We start from the raw sequence: 17,818 nt of genomic DNA on the forward strand, positions 1-17,818 counted from the left end.
ATCAAAGCTAGTATGAGAGGCTTTGGTCGACAGATGCCAGCAGCACCAGGCTGAGGAGAGGATCCAGCCTCACCAGGCTGACCGCAGCACCAGCTGGCCTCAACCATGGACCAACCAGGGCTCCGCCGTTACCTCCTCCCAGCTGCCGACATCCAATGAATTTTCTCTTTCAAGGGTATTGAAACAAACATCCCACCTACCAGCTTGTTATTAACAGGGGCTTTTCCCCTTACTGTTCTAACCTTTCATGCAGATTCGATCTCCTGCCAAGTAGTGTGGTTTCATGTTCAGTGTGTAGATATTAATGGTAAACTTGTGGAAATTGTCTTCAGGAAATTTCCCTGCTATTCCCCCAGCAAACAGTGGCCAGTGTTTCATCACTGTCTGCTCAAAGACGGATGGGCTGTCAGTGGCTTCCCCTGCTTGGGCTCCAGCTCCTGGGCTGGGAAGTGGCTAAAAAAGGCCAGGGCAACCCTTTCCCGGCCTGCACTTTTTAACAGGAGTAATTCTCAGATGCCAGGTCGCTGCCAACGTCCTTGCAGCCGATGGCAGAGAGGCCAGTAAGTTCACATTAACTGCAGAGTGTAACTGCACTGAACATCTGCTCATGAATGAGAGCGCTGCCCACTAACTCAGCCAGTCGAGGCCCGCTGATAAAGAATTCAGCGCTCCCCTCGCTGGCACGCTTGTTTTGCGCTATTCTCCTGAGCCTCCCAGAATTATATTAAGAGAATTTCAGTGCTGCCCGGTGTATCTGAGAGAACAGCTGGCGCTGAAAAGGGATCTGCTGCTCACTGAGAGCTCAGGGACCTCACACAGGATCAGCCGTCTCTTATACCATTTGTCCTTGAAGGGGAAAAAATCAGTGTTAAGCACCCAGGTAATAATAAGAAAGCAGCAGCTACATTTAGCTGATTACACTACCCATGTGTGCACAAACAGACTGAGAATAACCAATGAAGACATGAAGTGATATGGGGGGAGGGGGGGGGGGCAGAAGACAGAAGGGCAATTGTGACAATAAGTAGCTCCCTCCGGAGATAAGTTCATCACACCTTCCTTTTGTTTGGCTGGTTGAACGTACAGTATTGGATTGAAGGAATCTAGCCTCTTTCATATAAACAATCTGGAAGCAGGTCAAAGAGAAAGGCAGGCCATGCACACAGTCACCACAAGAATGGAGTGAAAGACAAAGTGAAAGTATTATACGGTGCATGTACTGTGGTGGATTGTAACTGTACATACACAACTGTAAGGAATCAGAACACCCGTTACATTTGTAAATACTTTGTGTTTTCTTAAAATGTTGAAATGTTCTTGCTACTAATGACCATTTTAAGGAAGCGATAATTCCACCTAAAGCCCATGGCAATTTCACTTCCGTCTTTCTTTACTGAACAGAGCTCTCCAGTGTGTTCATATGCAAACGCTTTTATCCAAAGCTATGTTCAATCCCATATACAACAGTTTCAGATAGGAAGCGTCACCTAACCATTATGAATACACTCAAGTGCCATATGAGAACTATGCAAGATTGCTCAGTTAATCTGTGCCTGTGTCACTTGTCACAAAGCCTGCATCTAAAAGGCCCACCAGACAACCAAGTTGTCATTCCCCAAGGAGCCGTTTTCCCTCAAACAGCGACAGCAAACGGCTGTCGTCTGGGACAAACTTGTTTCATGTGTGTACACAAAAAAATAGACCAGTTTACTTCTAAGCTTCCTGTTTTCTCAGAGATACTCTAGATCACAAAGACATTATGGTGTAAGACACACACATGCTGTCTGTCTGAATTGGTTGTTAACCACATCAAAATGAGAATGGATGAGAGTGAAGACATTTGGCTGGTGACAAATCACCACACTTCGTCTTTCCGACAAGACCCCTTCTTTATTGTAAGTACGTCCAACATCACATGGTGATAGGAAATCACACATTACCAGACTGACAAACAATTACAACCATGTCATTAACACTGGCCTGAAGCCATTAGCAAGAGGAGCACAGCAACTGCAGTGACATCAAAAGACAGGGATTTTGATTGATAACGCATGGATTGATCCATCATAAAGAGACAAAAAATATTCAGCTTGGACAGAACATAAATCTATGGGGCAGGAAGTTTTTTGTCTAAGAAAATTATTCATGAAGCAATCCTAAACAATCAAAACTTACACAAGACTTTTTAAATTAGATTTATATCTAGGCCAAAGGAAGAAAACTCTATTCCTCACTTTATATTAAAAGTCAACATTTTAGGAGAGTTTTCCTATTAAAATGACTTTAATCAGACATAGAGCGTTGGTATCTCTTTAAATACATCTCCCAAGTGTCAGCCTGTGAATGAAAAAAGCTGGCCTCTGTAAATATGACTGCTTACTTTTAACACAAGCATTGTTGACACGTAATGTAATTTCAGCGGGACATCCAAATGAAAGCACTACGGGGTAATATAAAGCTCTTAATGAGAATTCTTTCCAGCCCGAGACCTTGGCAAGATAGCCATAATGCATGGCTTCTCTTTTTAATAAAATAATTGTTACAGTTATTAAAGATGAATCTCATCAGAGGCAAGATGACAAAATAATTCATTACCAAAACCCAGGCTTTAAATAGCTGCAAATTAAAATTCCCCTGAAAATATGCTTCTAGATAAATGGGATCGTTATTTCCTATAAATATTGGATATAGTGTGCCCTTGAAATGAGAAATATTGCAACTGTCCTTTAAAAAGTTTGTAGTGAACTACTGAGCCATTTAATCGATAACTAAAATTAACAATACTCCTAAGTTGTATTCTGATTATCTTTAATATCTGCTAAAAGCACAATAGTTTCAATGTAATTATTAAATCAGTACGCTATGGACTTCCTCCATGAACAAACTACCATTGTAATCAATCAATATTCCAACATTGACAAGCATGAATTGGAGAATGTATAGAGGCCTATGACTCTACTAATCACAAACTAACACACATGAGCATGGCCTACATGCATGTGCTGTACGCACAACTGCATACACGCCATTCTCAGCTCCGCGCACAGCGTATTTATGTATTCAAAAGAGATAATTTATGTTGATAGCATGGAAACTTCCCAGCATGCCTTTTAACCTGTCGTTTTTCACTCTCTCCACAGCAGGATGTCCAAAGGAAATGCTTTATTAAGATCCTGAAGACATAAAGAGCCTGGGTGACTTACTGGTGCATTACTGTCTAAAAGGCAAAGTTATTTAGACCAATAAAACGCTAATATATTGTTTGAGTGGAATTACACTGAAGTTATCTCTACCTTAATAACATCACCGCAACCCCTGATGTTGTTTAGATCAATAAAGCCCATTAAAGTACAGACCTCAACACAGATAAGGCCGCACTGCGACAGAGAAATACTGCCCACTGCATTTCAAAGGTCTTTCTCTGTTGACTAACAAAACAACAGGCACTGGATGTATATCGTGCATGGGTTTCAATGGGAACGTGTTGAGGGCTTTAGCTCGTTGCTGTCGGTTTGACCTATTTCAGTTGTTAAAAGAACGACTAAAGTGTGTGGAGGTGTATAAGGCCCTCTCCTCTCCTGACCCCATGCCCTCTCCAGAGGGATGTCAGAGACAGAATTGACCTGTGGTCAGGCCTGGGTCTCTTGTTGGGGAAGGGATCCTCTTCTATACTCTGTGTCATTTCCTCACTGGACGGACGGTAAAGCCTAACACTTGAAAGTCAGAACATCTGGTGTAGTCCAGGCCATTGCGCTCGATAGCGGTGTCGGGAGTGAGCCCTCTGTTGTAGAGCAAGAGTTCTGTATTCTGGTCTCAGTGATGCTCCTCTGGTTTCCCCTATACTGCTCCCCTCTAATGTGAGCATTCCTAACACTGTCCACCAGGTGATGTGAGCATTCCTAACACTGTCCACCAGGTGATGTGAACATTCCTAACACTGTCCACCAGGTGATGTGAACATTCCTAACACTGTCCACCAGGTGATGTGAACATTCCTAACACTGTCCACCAGGTGATGTGAACATTCCTAACACTGTCCACCAGGTGATGTGAACATTCCTAACACTGTCCACCAGGTGATGCACTAAATCATACACAGGCAGCATCTGTCCAACAGCCCTGAGGTGGATGACCACTGCTAGGCCACTCCCCCCCCCAGGGCCAGCCCCACAGCTCCACCACCCTCCACCCCCTGTCACCATGACAACACAATAGGGGGAGCAGAGAGCGACAGCAGCATCAGAGAAGAACACCTTCAGCTCCACGCCAATCACATTACGTGGCCACAACAGGGAAATTCCAAAATGCTGACAAAGTGCAAAGGTGGTGCTCTCATGCGTCAGTGATGTACTTTATTTATACATGTATCATATTCTGAAAAGAGCAATGATGGACATTCAATCAAGATAGACGCTCTATGAATAGTGCATTCAGCTGTTACGCAGAAAGCATGTACAGTGGCATTGGTTGGCAGTCTCTGAGGGTTGGATGATGCATCGGGTCAGTTGGAGGATGTGGAGTACACGCGCTGGTCTCTGAAAGAGCACAAGTTAGTGTTTCTGTTTGTCGTGTGCACACACCTGAGTAGAACACTGCATACACCACAGGAAAGACTGTTGAAATAGGCTATGCACTTCTAAGTACCAGAAGTCTATGTGACAAATAAATATACTTTTGGGAGTTTGAAGCAAGTTACCTTCGTAGGGTAATATTTGTTATAGAGTCAAAGCAATGGGGTGAGTGTGGTTTATGCAGGGAAGTTATACTACAAATATTGAAATAAAAGGGACTATTTTAATAACTTTCAATTGGCATTCACAATCTCTCACGTCAGTGTATTTGAACTATGTAGAAAACAAGAGGAAGTCAGTAAGGCCCTGACAAACAAAGCTCTCCACCTTCTGCCTGACCACACTCCATGCTTGTGTTGATCCATGTATGGCTGTCTCAAACCAGACCATCTGAAATGGGAACACTTGAATAGCCATCAACAGGAAACCCCCACACTGCTTTGCGGCTTTGCTCAGTGAAATGCTGCTTATCTTGAGGACGGCAGCGTTCATTTGAATGATACCTCTTCAACATCTATCTTGACTTTGGGATGTGTTACAACTGAGCAGTAAGCTTGTGAATGGTCCCTGTACTGCATTCTGGTACTGACCCACCAGCTCACGGGCCCAGACTCCCAGGGACACAGTCAGCTCAGCAGCAACCTGAGAGGACCCACACACACAAAGGCATCTCACAGAGGTGATGATTGTGAATAATACCTCTGCAAAGTGATCCTCTTTGACAGTCTAATATTACTGGACAATAAATAAATGGGAGCTAAAAAGGGAGAAGAGAGAGGAGAGTGAGCGAGGGAGGTATATATGCCGCCAGCTCAAAGTGTAAGCATAAATAAAATGTGGCACATCTTTTACCTTCTTCAATTATCTGGCTTTTGACATGCAAGCTGAGCACAGTGTAATTAACATCTCAGGAGATAATGGGGTCGCTACTCACTGATCAATCTCACACATATATTATCTGCTTTTTACCAATCTATGCTCCAGTTATTCTAAGCAAGAAAAATTCCTCTATGGCTTTTGCCTTTTAATAATGCTGTAATAACATGCGTTATGACTCACCAATTGGGGCTTTCTTCTTAACATAGCAGAGATATAACACGTGTTGAGAGTCAATAGACAGCTGTGGTAAATAAATCAACTTTGAAGATTTCTGTTATGAACTGATTGCACTCTGTAATACCACTTGGTTGAGGTACACAACAGATGTTGGCCATGGTCGGAACACACTCTGCACTGCCACTTTGTTCACCGACCAATAACCCACATCAGAGAGACATTGGCACATACTGTCAAAATGGCACACTTTACAGGATAGTACATGTGGTCTCCTTTGAAGGCATCTGATACACATCATAAGCCCATATAGAGTCTGATTTCTTTCTGTATGTCTGTGGAAGATTCAAGCCAATATTAACAACTAAGAAGGCTTAAGGAACCCAAACTGTTCAGGAAGTGGAGCAGGTATATGGTAGCACCAAGCATGTTCTGCTCCTCCTCAAGAGCTACATGGCCATGCCATGAGGAGTAGAAGAGGAGGAGTGTCCACAGTAGCTTACATTTAGTCCTCTCTTTCTGGGTCAGCTGCTGTGGAAACACTAGAACTGACCAGTGTAATTAAACACTTCCCTCTCACCTCTGCATTTTCTCTTGAGGCCTAACACAGTATAATCACTCACAACTCATCTATGACCTGAGCATGTACACAAATTCTGGGTTCTGACTCTTTAGAACTGGAACTGTTCCCTTATTCTGTGTCTAGATCATTGTTATGAGCTGTTGTTGAGACTACAGCTCTATCCAAGGTAAACCCAATAAAGTTCCCCAATCATAATTTTCTCAACTGTATCTGATTCTGGTTCTGAGAAGAACTGGCAAACATGCGCAAGACAAAATGTCATTAAAAAGTCACTGTACTTTGTAGTGAGTTTCAAAGAGAGAAGTCAGTAACCCTGAGAATGACATCAAAAGATAATTGCCAATAAAATGATCACATTTTCAAGTGCGTGAAAACTAATTTCATAGAGACAGTGCAAAGTTACGGATGCAAACATATTTTTTTCCCTCAACACAGTTGCTAAGGGGTGCCTGCGTTTATCTTCCTGTGTATTAACACAATACTGCCTGGAGACTGGCTGTTTTATCACTTTGCACACTCCTAACAGATGTGTTTTTATGTGGCAGGTTCTCCTGAGTTTAGGTCCTGGTGTCCACGCCACCGAGGCTGTGAGGCGCTCGTAAAAGAGCTGCCTTTGAAAGTTTGGCGGACTAGTACAGACACGACAGCAGAGAGCAGGCGTCAGCGTGGCTCACCTTTTCACCAGACTTGGTGAAATGCTTACCTCACCCTCTGCTGTCACACACAGACCGGGAGCAGCATTGTTAGAGTTGACGTGCACGGAGACGTGTAGGTGCTTGTGTGAAACATGGCCAACGCCGCCTGATCTATGATGTGGTACAAGTCTGTCTGTTACACGACCAGATAGTGGGGCAAATCCAGTAAACAGTAAACACTCAAGAGTAGCTTTCAGTGAGAGGAGTACTGTATAACAGGGTGACGGCACTGATAATTACACAGCAACTACGGCATAGAGTGTAATTACTGGGATTTACACACCGCTGACATCCCTTCCCTTCCTGGCAGGACAAACTCACACCCACGCACAGCCACACACATGGACGCACACACACTTAATGCTTCCCACTCCCCTTCCCAGTGACCTGTGCTAACCTTGATCTCAGGACTAGAGGCTGGAGAGGAAGCCATGCTGAGTGAGCTGTGCTGGGGTCAGTCTGGGCCCAGCCCCCGCCTCTCACACAACATGACCTGGCCTGCCTGGCTGCCTGCACAGGGCCCCCCAGCACCCGCCTCGCACTCTTTTGTGAGACGATCAAACCTGAGGAATAGTAGAGATGGAGGGGGGGGGGGGGGGGGGGGGCACATCCTGCGTGAAACCGCATCCTGAACAAGCATCACAGCATCTCACTGTAAATAAATACTCTATCCTCACACAGCTTCCGTCAACTGTCACTGCCTTGGCTCCAATCACCTTCAAGTCCAAACAGGAAAGTGCAAAGAGGCGAGGGAGATGGCAGATATGAGCTTTAATTTGCTTCTCTCTGCAGTTTCGCCTCGGCAGCGGTGCTTCCTATTCTCCTGCTGCACCAGCTGCCTTGGCTCTGTCGCGGACTCCGAGCCCTTCCTGTCACCCTTAATTACTGCATTATACAGGCAGAGGCGGCGATAAAGCCGGGAAGTCACCATTAGGTGCACCTCCCACCGTTTATGAAGCAGCGCCGACACACTCGAGGCCAAACGTGCCGGTGCAGTGAGCTAGGTGCTGAGGCCCGGCTGCCTTGTTACCTGCTAATCCCCTCAGCTTTATCAGAGGAGGTGGAGCTGAACAACAGAGCGTGACAGAGGCAACAACTGAGACATGACAAGCTCACTGTACACAAATTGCTTTCTGTCACTACCCAGACAAGAGAGATGTGTGATGATCTCATTATCTGAAGAGGTATTATAGGGATGCCTGATTTTTCATGATGAAATAGCAGGTCAATTGCATTAATAAGGAGTTGTTGGATGCAGATACACAAGACAATGTATTCTGATGGCTAAGACATGGATACAATATTGTTGTATTCAAACCCTTTAAAAAAAACGAAGCCACAGTATATTCAGACCCTCTTTCCTGGCTGTCCTAGTCCACCTCTTCCTCCAGGGCTCCACTGGGTTATTGTACTGGGATAATCTGAGATGCATGCCGCTACAGACTCCAGCCAATCACTGCCCTGTCTGGACATACAGTGTTGCCCACTAGGCTTGGAAAATCATCCAGTTACTGATCTGGCTATGCCAGATCAGTAACTTCGTTCTATGGGGAACGAAGGTTCACAGGAAAACACACAGCGATGCATATAAACTCCGAGATTTAGCGCCATCTGGACCTAAACACTCATACTTTGACGTCTTATCCGGAATCCCTTGAACGTCGATTAAGCCGGGCTACTGATCCGATGAACCCCCCCACTCCCTGGCGCTGCACTGTTAAGTGGACCGTATGTTGAGCTGCTGTTAAATGCATGTTGGATTCTGCCATGGTGGTCAGGTGGCTACAGGCGCACAGGGCATCCAGTCCACGCCTAGGAGGAGACTCGCTGGGCGGACACATTACTTAAAGGGCAACGTCTCATTGAGCACGCCTCTGCCTGCCCAAGGGGGGTGTTATTGTGTGTGTGTGTGTGTGTGTGTGTGTGTGCGTGTATGTGTGTGTGTGTGTGGGGGGGGGGGGGGCAATAGTGGGGGCCATATCCTGAGGATTCTTGCTTGTTGTTCATTTCCTGTGTGGATACAAAATAAGCACATAAAGGCCAAAATGTGCTCTTTCCAGGCCTTCACCCCATCACAACACGCACAGGCTAACCACAGATAATTATACAATTAAGACAATGTTTCGCATCAATCTGTCAAACTGATCTAATTTGCCATTAGAATGATACTATGGCAGTTGGCTTCTTTTCCTCTCTCCCTTCCTCCCTCTTTCTCCGTCTTTCTCTCGCTCCCTGAGCAAGCCCTTACCTCTCTTTAACAGAACTAGACAGAGCCATCTGTAATTGTGGGATTACAAACTGAACAGAGGGGAATAGGGGTATGTTTATTCAAAAGGATGTTAGTGAGTAAAGCAGGACCCAATGACCTTCATTATGACCCATCCCTTTCTTGGGGCAGCAAGGGAAAGAGGAGGTCCTGTTTACTGTTTGTTCAAAGTAACCTTCAGCTTTACAGAGAAAAGAATGAGGATAACCCCTCCAGTTTTCTAAAACAACAACATAATCCACTTGTATTTACATTAATCACGCATTATGACAAATAATCTTCCATATAATCTGTCATAGCCAGTTACATCCTATTATTCCATCCTAGTATGACAAACACTAACTGTTTAAACTGTCCACTGCTCCATTAAAAGGAGAGAAAAATGCATTTCTTTTAGACCCGTTCCATATCCTCCTTCTACACGTGTGGAGCTTGACCCCCTGTGTGGGAGGGTGGAGGCTGCAGCCTGTGTTGGGTGTCTGGCTTCCCAGGGTGGCCTGTTCTGAGGCGGCAGGCAGACAGGGTGTGAGGCCCAGAGGCTGGGAGGAGCCTCAGACCACCCCTGACCTGGACATCCTCCCTCTCTGTCCAGGGGTCCACCCTCCAAGGACAAAACACACTGAGCAGGGAAGTCATCTTCCCAAGGGGAAATGTGCATACCCTCCCCCTGCTTGTGTCCGGCTCATCCAGCTTAAGCACAAAAGACATCATTTTATGACTATGATCCATCCTGATGAGGATACACATTACCATTAGGTATGGACATTGTCATAGGGGGTTGGCCAGTGATATTACCCATGAGCAAGTGCACCATCAGCAGTGTGAGAGAAATTCCTTTTATGGTAACAGATCACTGACTCAAGCCACTGGCCACAGAGCCAACAAATGAGGCGTTAAGTGTAGAAGCACATGGGCAGACGAGAGGAGAGACGTGACCCCCTTCTCACTCATGCATGTGTCTGTTCTTGCTTTCTTCTCATCCCGAAACCAGACTCTTATCTCTCCCTCTCTATCTCACTCTCACTGCCTGTCCCTCCCCCCATCTATATTCCATTTCAAAAATATCAAAAGGGCTACAATGCTCCTACACAAAATAACAACTGTCACCTTCAGCAGAATTCATTAAACCAATGTTAATGTTGTATTGCCCTAATGTAATTTCTTTAATTGAAATTTAATTCTCATACAATATTTGGGGAGATTTTTAATTGACATGTGCTGTAATTAATTGCCGGATAGATGCACTGCTAGCGTGGCAAAGTGAAAAAAAAATGTAACCTGACACTGGGATTGGGAGAGAGGGGTAGTGGCGAGAGGCCTGCTGGGACAGTTTCATCATCACGGCCGCCCCCCCTGCTGACGGGACAGGGTGGGAGGGAGGAGATAGACTCTTCCTCACAGTCGGAGATTTAATTGCACACAGATTCCATTACCTCCGCACAAATGTCACGTTCACTTCTGATCAGGGGCAAGGCAGCCACTGGCAGCACTGCTGGCATCCAGCCAGCCTAGAGTGCAGAAAGTATTCAGCCAATCAGAGTACCCACAGCTAACTGAGGAGAGGGACAGGGAGACTAGAGCATGCCAAAGATCTGGAAAAACAAAGGAGTGTCACACACAAAGCAGCTCTCTGTAGTGCCAAGTCTGCCTTATTGGGATGCTGTATTTCTGGTTGGTTACAGAATAGTAAAAAAAAAATAGGAGAGGTGCCATTCTTGTTCATGTTAATGTAAGTTAATGTTACAAACCGTTTTTGGTGAGAACCTTTCATTCAAGAATATTACTTGTGTCTTGATGTATTACTTTTTTTTATTTTTTTTATTCATGCTATTTGTTGTTTCATGGTTCAAGGCAATTTCATACAACAGGAAGAAATGATGAAAAGGTCTTTGAGTAACTCTGTTGGGATCCATTTCAACCTAATTATGGCAATATGCAAATTAGCCTAATAAGCTAAATCTCACAGTGCTCCAGAGTGTCAGTTCACAAGAGTCAGAGCACACGTATGAAATGAGAATGACTAGAGGGCTCAAGTCAGATTGTCTACATACCGTTCTCATTCGTACAGGAAAGACTGGCATTCCATTCTTTCAGTGACAATTTGGCTCTTCGGGGATCAGACCATCAATGGTTCACAGATAACTCGTGTCTTGCCTGAGAAGAAAGGGATGGGGGACAGGGGAAAAGAAAGAAATGTACAAACAGGAAGTGAGAAAGGTGGGGGAAGTACCCCACATAGACAGGAATGACATAATAAGCAATTTAAACGTGACTGTTGACAAGTATTTCTATTGCACTAGAGTATGACACACTGATTCCTGTTGTCATCTTTTGGCCTCAATACATATCAAGTCACCTCAATGTCAAAACCACCAAATCATTGCATGCACTAGCCAACAAACCCATACCGTAATTGTGAAACTGTGTTTCATAGGAACCAATATCATTTAATTATTTAAATATCTGTTGCGTGCAAAAAGTTGTATTCATCAAGTGGATTTTTTTTTTAATCACTTCTGAATATGAATGAGTCCAGTCAGTGCAAATGAAAGATTGAAATTGGCTTGTTTCTGTAACATGGCAAGCCCAGATAATGTATGGATATTGTGAGTATCATTGTGTGTGCGTTTGTGTGTACGTGTGAGCATGTGCGTACTGTGTATTTCTGGGCTCTGACATGTGTGTGTATGGCAGGAGTATATAATGTGGCTTTGTCTCTCTACCAGCAGAGCAGGAAGATCAGCCATGTTAATTGGGCTTCTCTATGCGAGAGCATGTCAAACGACCAAATCTATAACTCTGCCTCTGTGTAGAGTAGCGTAGGCCTCAAACCAGACACAACAAACCACAGGGCCCGCCATCCCAACTCCTCATAATTCATGAGTGTGGAATTTGGCTAACCCCATTAACGCAACGTTGTTTCCACAGTCAGACCACATTCCTGGGCCCGCCATCAGCCTCTGAACAGTCCCAGATAAGACCCCTCTGATTACTCGCCTGCATGCCTGTCATTGCTACGACAAAATATGTTGATCCCAACAGACGGCTTCACCCCCCTGAATTCAAGACTGCTTCATTGTGGCCCCATTCTGCTCAAAAGGAGTGTTCCTTCAACATGCTGTGGATCTTTGAGATCGTCACTGAAGGCACTCTGCAGCTATTGAGAAGACTGGAGAGAGCTGACCTCCATGCAAAAGGGAACCTTGAATAGGTGGTTATCTATTGACTTCAGAAAATTACTTCACAGATACTGTATTATCCAGTGAATGGCAGACATTCTTTCAACATTATGTAGCTTGCTACATCAAGAAAACTATCTCTACGCTTGCGGCAATTTGAATTCCAGCTGACCACTAAACAACACCCTACAACTGTGGAAACATGTGGTTTTCATTCTTCCCTTTTGCACAAATTAAAATACTTATGTTTCAAACAAACCACACATTTAGCCAATTCAAAGAAGGTGGTCGATTGCCACTGATGTGTGTGTCAAGTTTGCAGAAACTAGCCTAAATGGTGGAACTAAACAGAGTTGTCCATCACTGGTGAACGAGACCCAAAAAGAAGGCTGCTGTTTACCCACATGAAACCCTGGACGGAGACCGGCCACCTCGGCCCATGTCCAGCATGTCAAGGACAAAGGGATACTGGAGGCATATCTCTGATGCAGGGAATGGCCCTACTGCACAGGTACAGCGGATGCTTACAGGACTCGTCGCTTTCCTTTCCAAACGTGCACGATTTATCCAATACCACTAACAGAGTTGGCCTCAGAGGGGAGCCGGGCCAGACAGCAGGTAACGGCCCACGTTGTGAAGGTGTGAGTGGAGGCATGGTATCGGATCAATGCTTTGACCCATTAAGTAACACCACTCCTAGTAGCTCATCTAATAAGAGCGTCTCCCAGAGCACCCCTGACTGACCCACACTGCTGGGGACAATTATAAGAGAGTGGTCTTTCAGCACCCACGCCCACTTGACCCGGCAGCGCAAAGGCAAGGAGGAGATCCACATGATTTAAACTCCTCCCTAAGACGTGCTGACAAGGTTAGAGGGTCAGCACAGACATTAACAGGTCAGTGTGTGGCCCACTTGGGAACAATTACTCCCAGTCACAGCTAAGTGGACACTTGATTGAACACGACGGTGGCAGGACACACTTCCACAGATAACAATCCCTAGAGTCATTTAGGATAAAAAGCCCTTGTGATACAGCCTTTATGGGTAAAATTCATCTTCCTTTTCCCTTTTAAAAGAATGTGAGTGTGATAGAGAGACATTCTCAGGAGGAGATGAAACCCAGAGCATTACCATTTTTACTAATACTAATAGCAGCTTCCGACTTAGGAACAATTACAAATGGTGACTGGAAGGGAAAAACAATACAATAACAGAAATATCTGCAGGTAAATAACTTTGAAGATGCATGGAATTAAAAGATGCGGTGCTTACAGTTGTACTCTTCAAAAAGCATTACAAAAGAGTTGTCACTTAGCACAGCACAGTTTCCTTAGCACAGAATTATGAAGAGAAATATGGGGTTTAACTACAGAACAACAGTGTAACTATGGGACATTACATGACAATTCACACCAGCAACTTATGAAGTCTGACTAACCAGTCAACTAATAGAAAATTGTCCAGACTTATCTATTTTTTTCTCCACAGCCTCTCAATTAAGCGCAAGAGAACGGAAAACAAGGCTTGGATGTAACATTCAAGCCCACCCTGTGAAATCTTCTCTAAGATGCGCTGTTGTGTTTCTTTTTTTGCATTCTCTTGTTTTCAAGGTTTAACCTTTCACCTACTGACAGTTTGACCTTCCTCCACCACAAAGAGCATAACTCAGTCTGCACAGAACATCTGTTGTGTACTTCATACACAGAAACAAACACACTCCCGAGATGTGTGGAAATTGATGTCACAACATAACAAGATATAGTTTGAGCATGTATTCATATTGTGAGGCTTTTCATCTATTAAACAGAAATCAGTGGATGAGTGGCCCTACAGTGAATTTTTATTTTTTATTTTTTATAAACTTACAAATGTAAAGCGGTCACTCAGTCTTTCTGAACAAAAAAAGGGCTTATCGATCTGGAAACACATTTTCCTGATTTGCGTAAGCTGTGTGTAAGTGAAGGTATTGTTTCTTTGGTGCATTGTTTATTTATTTCTCTCTGTTGGATAATCAGTTCCACATTGTCCTTCCTCTGCAGCCTGCAGAAGCAGCAGCTGTAGGCTGTTAGTGGCTGCAGACGACACAGTTCAACACTTCTCCAAGAAGAGAAATCGAGAGTGAGAGAACACCACAGCTGCAGCTGATGAGAGCGGGTATAAAAGAGTGGCACCGAGACAGAGAGAGAGAGAGAGAGAGAGAGAGAGAGAGAGAGAGAGAGAGAGAGAGAGAGAGAGAGAGAGAGAGAGAGAGAGAGAGAGAGAGAGAGAGAGAGAGAGAGAGGAGGAAAGACAGTGGGAAGAGAGAGAGAAAGTGAAAGAATGGGGGAAAGAGAGGGAATGTGAGAGCAACAGACCAAAACCGGCATAGTGGTATTCTAAAAATAGAACTTTTTTTTGAAGATGGTAGAGAATTCACTTTATCCGAGAGCCCAATGGACTATCCCATTACATCAGCTTGCTCATCACAGGCCCTTCCTCTCTTGTCTCAGCTCAGAGTAGGAGGAGGAAGAGGAACCAGGAAGCCAGGCACTAGCTCAGAGGAAGTGAGCAGGGGCGGAGGATGTCTTCCCTCTCTTGCTCTTTCTCTCTCACTCCCTCTAACTCTTCTTTCTCACTCTCTCACTCCCGCTCTCCCTCTCCAGCCCAGCTCATTACCCGGGCTCCTTTCCAATTCATTTAGGGACCCCTGAGAAACAACCGTCCCCCAGAATTTACAGAAATGACACAACATTAGTGCATTTGCATATGCAAAATGCAGAAGCAACAGGCTTTCCTACTCAATTGACCTATTGGTTGTTGTGGCAGCCTAGTTATTCCCCGGGACGATTTTGTAACCAAGTGGGCGTCATGTGAATGCCATCTGGGTACCACTTATTTAAAGCTGGCAGAGGTCCCGCGGCAGCCAGTCTGGCAATGAGGAGGAAGGAAATAAATGGCATCATTTACTTAACATCCATTTGCCGTTGTGCCCGTTAAAAACCCATGACTAAATAATTTGGTTATTTCGGCTGCCAGTTACCGCTGTCAGCCAAATTGCACCGTACATGCAACAAACAGTGCAACTCTCAAAGGGCTGATAAAGGAGTTATCGAGATGTTAACACCACATGAAATCACATTTACCACAAGTAACAACCCTCAATTCATTACACCAAAGAAATCTCACAACGCTTACATACAGCACAGCACACCACCCATAAACAGACAATAAACATGTTGTAATTATAATGCCAACTCTTTAATTACGTAAGCCATTTGGGGATGGTCGAACTCACTAATTGTCAGAGTGATGTGAATGAATTGAAGGGGGACATGTTAAGAGACCAAGCTTCAGGCCCGAAGAGAACCATATTCCCTACTCGACTAACGCGTTAGAAAGCAGAACATTAAATTGGCATGGTTCCAAGGATGGCTCCAAACAAACTAAATCTAAGGGGACAAACTCCATGTAAATCATTAAGTTGATAAAACACTGAATCCTAGAAAAGGTGAATACTTTCAACTAACGGCATTTTCAGATAGGCCTATTATGTCTACGAAACAATAAACAGAGGAGAAAAGGGACTAGTACACACTGTCCGGTTGTGCTATTGACTGTTCTATTTTCAGTTGATCGATTCCCAGGTACGGTATCGTGCCTCAAATTCACAGGTCATAAATAAAACAGTAAACATACGGCCTAACAAAAACTCAGACCAAGAACGAACAATAAAACTTTGGACAACAGCTTTCAATGTTTCAGTTGGAACATGGCCTGATGAGAATTGACTGGCGAGAACCTGAACACTTGACTTCCAATAGCATGGTCTCATTAGGTGGAATAACAGGCAGCAGGGTGGCAGGGTGTGTAGACTCACAAACAATGAAAGTGGAGATCAAATAAACACAAACAAACTGAAATACTATATATTGGCTGCAGAGCATGCATTAATACAGTGGCTTAACTGGTTCCTGGTGCCAAGGTGAGAAGTGTACACATTAGTCAGTATCTCTGCTGAAGCTTCTGCTCAGCTCTGAAAGACTTTTTGCAAACAATAGTCAAATTCTATCATCTCCAGTTTCCTATGAACCTGTCCACGTGTGGATCCTCTGGAACTGCTCTGTGTCCCACCACCTCTTTCAAGTCTGAGCATTATCGAGACAAGTGAATAGATAGATGGACAACGCAAAGAGGGATACTAATCTACTACCCATTTCTTATTCTAAGCCAGCCATTATGTTCTAAAAAGAGGCTACTCATCTATTCATTTTATGAGGCATTTACAAAAAAGATGACACTGCAGGAGCTTGGTGGGGTGATTAAAAGTCTTTGAATTAGCTCTTCAATCATCGCTTACATGTATATAAAGTGCGTCTACACAGAAATGCACTCACAATCCTAACTCAAATATACTCTGTAAAGATTGATTTACACAATTTTAACTATGAGTTGTCTTTTAACTGAAACATTGATTGGTCAACACATTAAAAGCAAGGACATCATGCTCTCATTCACAACATGAAAAGGCTTTTAGACTAATACCCAATAACTCACAAGCTTATTTATCAAACGCATTTAGCCTAGAACTTTGAACAATGATGATTGTGAGACTAAACTCCACTCCAGCTATGAAGGGCAATACACCATGGCAACACAGGAAACTCATCCATGTAACTCTCTCTACTAGTGGAGACCATGTGTATTAACTCTGGCTTTGAAGTCACCAGTCAGTGTCACAATCTAGATAGAAAGAAATGAGGATGCTGCTTATTTCCCAGCTTCTATTGAAAGAAACATGGGTATGGTTGCACTCATCATTGCTTAAATATTTAGTTTGCATTATCATCTATAACAATTATAAATGTTCTTCTTTCAAAGGACAATAACAAGCAGTTATCTAAAAAATCTACTTCGCCATCACAAATCAACCTTGGCAAATATGTTTAACAAACTGATAAACAAAAAATAGCACCTGTGAAAATTACTATCTTCTTCTGGGAGGTTTGGGAATGGAGCCCCACCCTGTTGACAACACTATGAACAAAAACAAAGTCCCTCCAAGGACCCTGGGCAAATACAAGTCAAGTCACACGCTCCAACCAACAGAGGCAAACAACAACAATGTCAGAAGATCTACTGGGAGACTGGGCTATCAAACAACAGCAGCACAAACAAGTGTGTGAGCAAGTGAGAGAGAGAGAGAGAGAGAGAGAGAGAGAGAGAGAGAGAGAGAGAGAGAGAGAGAGAGAGAGAGAGAGAGAGAGAGAGAGAGCAAGAGACAGTTAGAGAGAGAGAGACAGTTAGAGAGAGAGAGAGAGAGAGAGAGAGAGAGAGAGAGAGAGGGAGGGAGGGAGGGAGGGAGGGAGGGAGGGAGGGAGGGAGGGAGGGAGGGAGGGAGGGAGGGAGGGAGGGAGGGAAAGTGTGAGAGACAGAAAGAGAGAGATCCAGATAGACACAGAAAGTGAGAGTGAGCAGAGAGAATCCCCCCTGA

The 17,818-nt window shown here is 44.2% G+C and overlaps 1 protein-coding gene across 7 annotated transcripts in view; it reads right to left on the bottom strand.

Moving 5' to 3' along the window:
• Window positions 1-17,818, bottom strand: part of foxp1b (forkhead box P1b) — a 131,587-nt gene that overhangs the window by 106,878 nt on the left and 6,891 nt on the right. For all 7 annotated transcript variants that reach the window (XM_062463561.1, XM_062463578.1, XM_062463536.1 and 4 more), the window contains exon 2: window positions 11,220-11,322. The gene's annotated coding sequence lies outside the window, so the exon portion shown is untranslated. The remainder of the gene's footprint in view (window positions 1-11,219; window positions 11,323-17,818) is intronic.

The sequence above is a fragment of the Osmerus eperlanus genome, chromosome 1 (genome assembly GCF_963692335.1).
Source record: "Osmerus eperlanus chromosome 1, fOsmEpe2.1, whole genome shotgun sequence".
In the NCBI taxonomy this organism is placed as follows: Eukaryota; Metazoa; Chordata; class Actinopteri; order Osmeriformes; family Osmeridae; genus Osmerus; species Osmerus eperlanus.